The sequence below is a fragment of the Oxyura jamaicensis genome, chromosome 14, assembly GCF_011077185.1.
Source record: "Oxyura jamaicensis isolate SHBP4307 breed ruddy duck chromosome 14, BPBGC_Ojam_1.0, whole genome shotgun sequence".
Taxonomy (NCBI): Eukaryota; Metazoa; Chordata; class Aves; order Anseriformes; family Anatidae; genus Oxyura; species Oxyura jamaicensis.
Window position 1 is genome coordinate 921321 of NC_048906.1, and position 7295 is coordinate 928615.

The following is a 7295-nucleotide window of genomic DNA, read 5'->3' on the forward strand; positions in this document are numbered from 1 at the left end:
AATAAATGATTTCTTTTCACAGTTGTTTAATATAATTTTCTCTGTGCTGCGTTTTACGAGATGCTGCAGCTCATTAAAATAATGATCAGACCTCGGAGTAGGACACAGGCGATGAACAGCAGCTGCGGCAAGTCCCGTATTTGTCATGTAGATTTCACAGAGAGACTTGGGCTGTCGCTCAGCGCTCAGAAATTCTGTTACCGAAGCACTCCTGCCCCTGCAGGTCTGGACCTGGTGCTGGGCACCGTGCTGAGTGCCGGCGAGGTGTATGCAGGACCAGCCACCTCCACGCACGTCGCCTGTCCAGGCACGGTCACCCCATTTCTCTCCTGTGGATGGTTCGGGGGGGTCCGGTACCAGCTCGGTCCCCACTACCCACCCCTGTGGCAGGGCAGGAGGCCAGTTGTCCTTTGGGGTCCCCTCCTGTGGCTTTGGGGAGGAGGGCAGCAGCCGTACCTCCAGCTCGGCCGCACAGCCAAGGCTGCCTTCAGCAGGGTGCTCCATCCCCCTCCATGCAACTGAGACAGCGATGTCAGAGGAGAGCCAGACACTGCTGAGCTGGAGGCTGTGGGGAAATAAAAACGTGCAAGAGAGATGCAAATGTGTTATAGAAAGTCAAAGAGGCTCAGAGAAAGGCTGGCTATGGCACCCAGACAGGGTGCCTGGGCTCTTCAGGATTCAAGTGCACTTCAGCAGTGCAGGAGAAGGCTCTCCACTGGGGCACTGCTCTCCTGGGAATGTCTCCGCCGACACGTGCCAAGTTCACAGACACATCACCGCTTCCCCTGCCAGCTGGAACGTGCCGTGCCGCTGGGACGAGCGGCTCCCGCGCTGCCTCCTGCCCTCACACAGCTCCAGGAGCCTCTCTGCCGGGGCCCAGGGAAGGGCAAAAAACAGCGTTCACCTCGGGGCCACAGCACTCCCCATGGGGCGGCGTGCAGACCTGAGACCCCGGGGCTCTCCCCATCCTTGGCCCTGGCCCTCTGCCTGTCTCCATGCTCCTTCTCACACTTTCTGCTTCAGGGCAGATTTGCACAGAGCCCTGGAACAGAGCCAGGTGGTACTGAGCCATGGCCCAGGGCACTGGGATGTGAGAAACAGCCCCAGATCTCTGCCTGAGTCTGAGCAGTGGCTCCCACTGAGCTTTCCCACCACCTCCCTGAGGTCTGTCTTTCCTGGGCTGTAGTGACACCTTCAGAGGCTCTCAGTTTGGTGCCAACAAGGACAGAAATGTGTTACCATTCTGGACATCGAGGTGAGCTGGAAACGCGCAGACACGTGGTGATGCTGTGCCTTGGTCATGCTCCTGCTCCTCCCGAGGCCACTCGGAGCATCCTCCTGCCCCCATGTCTGTGCAGCCCTGGGCGTTTGCCCCGTGCCGCGCTGTGAGGCCATGCGTACCTCTGAGCCTTGGCCCAGGCTGAGAAAGTGGTGCTGGAGGAAGCAGCCACTGCTGCTTTGAGCAAAACAGGCTGCTTGTTTCTGCAGGACTACTCTAGCTGCCAGGCAAGAGCACAGGTTCCTCATACATTATTTCCCCTCTCCGTGGGACCAAACGTGGTTTAAGAACAGATGGGAAAAAAAAAGAGGAGCAAATGGTCGCTGTTTTGAGGTCTGATGCCAATTAGCAGGTGACTTGGTGCTTTGAGAGGGAAGGAACAGAATAAACTGCTGATCTGTAATTCTGGTGGTGGAAGGAAGCAGCACTCTCGTGTTCCTTCGGCCTGTTTCTTGTCTTGTTTCCCTGGGAAACTGTTCTTTGTTGGAGCGTTCAGGGAATCACAGGCAGCAACGTGCCGGACGGATGTTTGCCAATGCCCTGCGAAAGAGCTCTGCCGGGGTGACTGGAATAAAGCCACGGGAAACGTGCAGGCTGCAAAACAGCGGGTAGAGGAACCCTGCCTCAGACCACAGATGTTAATTGCTGGCCGTAACAACAGGGCTCACTGTTGTCCACAAGGGTTTTGGAGCAGGTACCTGCGGCCAGAGCAGCCGAAGGAGCACCTGAGGGTTGGTGCTGCTGGGGGTGGGAATGGGGAGGCCGGGCTGAGCCGAGCTGAGCCAAGCCAGGCTGAGGCTGCCCCGGCCGGGGCTGCTCCAGGCTCCTCGGTGCTGCCCCAGCAGCTCAGGGCCCCATGCTGTGGACGAGCTTCCTGACCCCTGAACCCCTCTCGGCCACACCGCCGGCTCCAGGAGGCACAGAGGTGGCGATCTTTGAGGACACTCCAGCGCTGAGCCGGGACGTCCTGCGGAGGGGACCGCAGCCCCCCCAGGAGCAGCACAGTGCGGACATGAGGGTGTCTCCACACTGCTTGTGGGTGTCCCGGGCTGCCCCACGCTCCCCTACCCCTCGCTGCGGCTGCCTGGCAGCAGGCATGGGTGCTCGGAGCCTTCCTCCTTGGCTGATCACTGCTGGAGCCCTCCTGCAGAAGGAGAGCACCCCTGGGGTGGCCGTGGGGGCTCCTGCAGTGTAAGAGCACCCAAAAGGGATGGCCTGAGCCAGCTGTGGCACTGGGGAAGGATTACGGGCCTGGCAGGCACTGTCCACTGCCCCTCTGAGGGCCCAGCCAGTTGTGTGTAGCCTCTCGTTGTCTGCCAGGTTTGCCACAGCGTGCAAAGGCAAATTGTTCTGGTTGCAGAAGTTGCGACCACAATCAATACAGGCTTCCAGTGCGGCAGCTTTTAATTGCTTTGAAGGCGAGCATCTCAGCCAAATCCCCCAGCACGTTCCCCTGCGCGCTCCGGGAAGCCGCTGTCACGCACTCCAGATGCAGCCTTGGATTAAGCTGTGACTCGAGTCAGAGCGAGCTGGGCTGTGCAGGCTGGGTGCAGAGCAGATCTGCAGCGGGCACTGTGCTGAATGCCCAATTATCGGCCGTCAGGGCGCGAGCCGAGGGAAGCTCTGCCGTGTCTGACAAGGTTTTCTCATCAGACCCAGCACAATAGTAAGTCTTCCCAAATTTGCCTTCTCACAGAACAAACAGCCTAAATACACCCAGTGTGGGAAATCACTCTCATGCTCTATGAGAGAACAAGGTAAAGACACGATGGGATTTGCAGATTTTCTGCCCCTGTCACTGCAGGCAAAGCCAGACCCCCGCCTGCTCCAGGTGCTCCCTGCCCGGTGCAGCCAGCTCGGTGCCCCTGTGTGCTGCTGGCACCGTCGTGGCACATCGCAGCTGGCCTGGGTCCGAGGGGCTCAGCTCACCCCGGGCCGGGGGCAGCCCCTGTGCAGCTGCCAGGCCCCCGGCATGCTCCGGGAAAGAGGAGGTGATGGGGGCAGGTGATGGGGTGCCTCCTGTCCTTGGGTCCCTCCCGCCCGCCCCAAGCCCGCCGCAGCCTCTGGGTGCCTGCAGCCATGCTCTGCAGGGCCTGGCCCCACACCTGAAGGTTTGCCACGACCCACGTCTTTCCTTCATCGGCTGAGAGAAGTGCCTTGGACGCCTCTTTCTGTGCCCAGGGACGCAGGCTGCAGCTCCAACTCGGTGTTCCAAGGCCATGCACTGTCTGTAAGAGAACTGGGACCTGTGATTTCCATGCTGTCTGAAAAGATCGTGCTTTATAGAACACTTTTCATCCCTTCTGTTAGGATGTTTAATCATCTCCAAAGGTGATCGTGTATCCCCAAGCAGCCTGCGTTTACGGTTTGCAGCTTGTTTGGGACTGTCAGGTGCTTACAGACCTCACAAAAGCAAGACAAAGAGTTCCTGCCGGGTTTCAATGATCTGAGAGGTTAAAAGGCACTTGAACCCCGAGGTGAGAGCCTCTGGGACGCATTCTGAAAGTGATTTATGGCTTCTGCAGCAGCCCACAACCAGCTTGCTTCCATTGTTCTCGTTTTATTTTTTTCTTTCTATTTTCTGTCATCACTGTGGAATAAACATGAAAAGGCTTTAAAATTCAGGTCCTAGCAGGGGCTGTATGCTCGCTGCAGACCTTCCTGCCTCAGGACAAGCCTCAAAGCATGGGCTGTAAGGGCCCACAGTTTTACAGCTCTCCAGATAACATTTTCATATTGTCTGCTCTGTAGCGGAGGTTCCTACCTGCCATTGCTGGAGGCACAAAAAGCCTGGGAACACACCAAAACACACCACGAAGACTGGTGGTGGGGCAGAGGGAAGGAAAACAGCCTAATGGGATTTTTCTTTTCCAAGCCTGGCAAGGCTGGTGGCTCTGCTGCCGCTTCTGCCCCCGGGGTGGCACCATGGCATGTGGGGGCGCAGACCCCCGGTGGGGGACGAGACACAGAGGGGGGCAAGGGCGGCCGTGTGGGCAGGGGGAGGCTGCTGGGTGCTGCCTCCCGGTCAGTGCCAGCCCCACACAGCAGTGCCAGCACCCCAAAACTCACCCAGGGCTGGGCCCTGCAGCCCCTGGTGCTTTCGGTCTCACCCCAGCCTGGCAGGGTGGGAGAGCCACCAGCAAGACCCCAATGGCAGCAAAAGGAGAACTGGGAAGGAAAAAAAAAAAAAAGGCAACAAAAGAGAAAAATCCTGTAAGAGCAGCCAGACGAATTGCCTGCACAGGGGAGAAGCACTGCAGTGAGTGTGCAGAGGAGCAGAGCATGTACAAATCAAAGCAGCACTCGAAGCACTTTGAACTGGCCAAGTTCACATCGCTGGCCTTCAGCCCAGCCCTGTCTCCCCTGGGAACCCGAGGGAGTGCTGTACCTCATCAGAGGAGCCACAGAGATCTCCCACTGCGTATTTACTGCTGCTCACGTGAGAACCTGCCCTGAGTGCCCAGAGAGCCCCTGATGTGTGGGGCAGGTCAGCGTCCCCAGCACCGAGCCCCCCGCCCAGGGCCAAGCTGCTGAGGCATGCTGCCTGCCCTTGGAGCCAGCTCCAGCAGCCTGCCAGCTCTGCAAGAGCTTTTGGAGAAACCTCCAGCCCCGTGGTGGTGGAAGGGAAGGTCTGAGCCGGGGCACATCCCAGATCACTCCGGGGATGGGTTATTGCAGCCTGTGCAGCATCTGCAGAGCCAGGAGGTGTCCCGGCCATCCGGGCTGTGCCTGGCAGCGCCTGGGCCTTGGGAGGAGCTGCCTCGGCTGATGCTGAGCTGCAGCTTCTGGGACACGACAGATGGGTGAGGGCTTCCACGGCTGCAGTACTGGGGCTGCTCTGGTTGCTCCAGCCTCCTGTGAGCTGCTCCGATGTCCCAGGACACGGTGTCCCATCGTGCTGTCACCAGACCTGGCAGAGAGCTGAGGCTGGTGTCTGCCCAGGGACAGCCTAACCCGAGCTCCTGCTGCTTCCAGAAAGGAAGTTTGTAAAGATGCAGGCTCTGAAATCTTGCCCTTTGTATAAACATTTTAATTACAACTTTCCGGGATTTCTTTCCTAAGATAAACACATTTTAATTGCAAAGTGCTTCTGCCGTCTTTAAGCGTTCCCTAATACTGCGAGCAGCTGTTGTTTTTAATGTTTAATGAAATTGTCTCTGGGATGGGCTCGGTGCCGCTGCAGCTCCGCTCTGCCTGCAGGGCCGGGAGTTGGTGTTTCTGGGCTGGGCTGTGGCACGGAGGGACAGGGCACAGGCTGTCCCCACCCCATCGCCCCCGGGCCGTGCAGAGAACTGACTGTCCAGGCTGCAGCAGGGGGATCTGTGCCCTGATCTGCACCCCATGGCACCCAGCCCCTCTGGGCCCAAACCCTGTGCACCCAAAGGGCGAGGGACGCAGATGTGTGGGGTTAATGCCATGTCTCGCTCCTAGAGCTCACGCAGTCTGCGCTGGGCACCCTCAGTGCTCCTCACAAGCTCAGCCCTGAGCATTGCACGTGTTGGGGGCCGCCAGACCTTGCACGGATCCCTGGGACCACAGGGTGCTGGGACAGGGCGCTGAGCCTTGCAGCTGGAGCTGGACACGTGGCTGCTCTGGCGTCAAGAACGGGGATGTCACCAGGGCCAAAGCCATGAAGGCAAAGGGCAGGAGGAAGGGGCTGCTCTCAGTACCAGCCAGGCAGGGAGGACACCTGACAGCAGCAAGAAGTAATTAGCTTGCTGCATATTGCTGACAACGGGCAGGAAATAGAGGCTAATTAAGACTGTGAAGCAAAAGGAAATCACCTATCTTCTGTGAGCTCCAGGCTGCACAAGAAAAAAGGGCCCATAATAAATTAAAAAATAATAATAATAAAAAGATAGCCTGAAGTTTTAAATATTTGCTATTTACTTGAAGGTTACAGAACACTCGTTACCCTTTTCAATTATTTTTGCCAGTTTGCTGCTAGGTTAACTGGCTTGAAATTCTCTGTGAAGATATACGACGCATTTAAGGACTCTGCAAAGCTTGCCTGCCTTCCCCGGAGCGTGGGGAGACTGCGCTCCTTATTCATCCTGGCTCGCGATGATACTGCTCATTGTGCTTGTTCTTTCTCCATTATTTTATAGGTTCAAATAGCAACAATTTACCTGCTGCCAATTTCTGGCTTTTTCATTTGCTGCAAGCCTGAATGACTTAAACCAGCACCCTCTGCTCAGCCACGTCCCTGACACCGGCAGCGCTCGCAGGGCTGACGACAGGGATGAGCAGCTTACCTGGCACCACAGCCCTCCCGCTCCTCCAGCACAGGGCACCCCAGGGGATGCAGCGAGCTCAGTTCAGCCTCAGACCAGGGATAGGAGCAGGTCCTGCAGCCCTGGCCAAATTACCTTGGTCCTGCCCCCAGCTGCCCCAGCCCCTGGTGCAGCTGCAGTCAGGGCTGCCCCAATTAGCCTCATAGCGCTGCACCTCCACGCTCCTCAGAGAGCCCTTGCAGCATCAGGGGGCAGGAACAGGGAGGGGGGTGCCCAGGTGGAGACTAGGACAGGCTGCTTGAACGCTGAACCCAGGGGTTCTCCCCTTAGCGTGGCCTTTGCTGGGGGGCAAACACCCCCCTCCTGCAGCCCATGGGGCAAACCCAGCCCAGCAGCCCCTGTCCCATGACCGTCCCATGGGTGATGGCCACCCCCCAGCTCGCCCCCACGTCCTGGCCACCTGCCTTGTCGCAGGAAGGTGAGGGCTCCCAGGGGCTGCAGGATCGCTGCTCCACTCCCCATCAGCTGCAGGATTTATTGGGGCATGTCAGGATCCCCCGCCAAGTTTCATTACTACACATGCTCTCTTTTAAGGCTGGCAGTAAAGCACAGTGGTCACAGTTTACACCGACAGGCAGGGGTTGATGTCCCCAGCACACCAAGCTGGGCTCCCAGGGAGGCTCTCAGCCGCTGTCTGCCCCTTGGCGCTGGTGGCCAGGCCAGGCAGCTGGGGCCAGCAGGCTGGGGACACGCAGCACCTGCGTCCCCAGAGCCACCAAAGT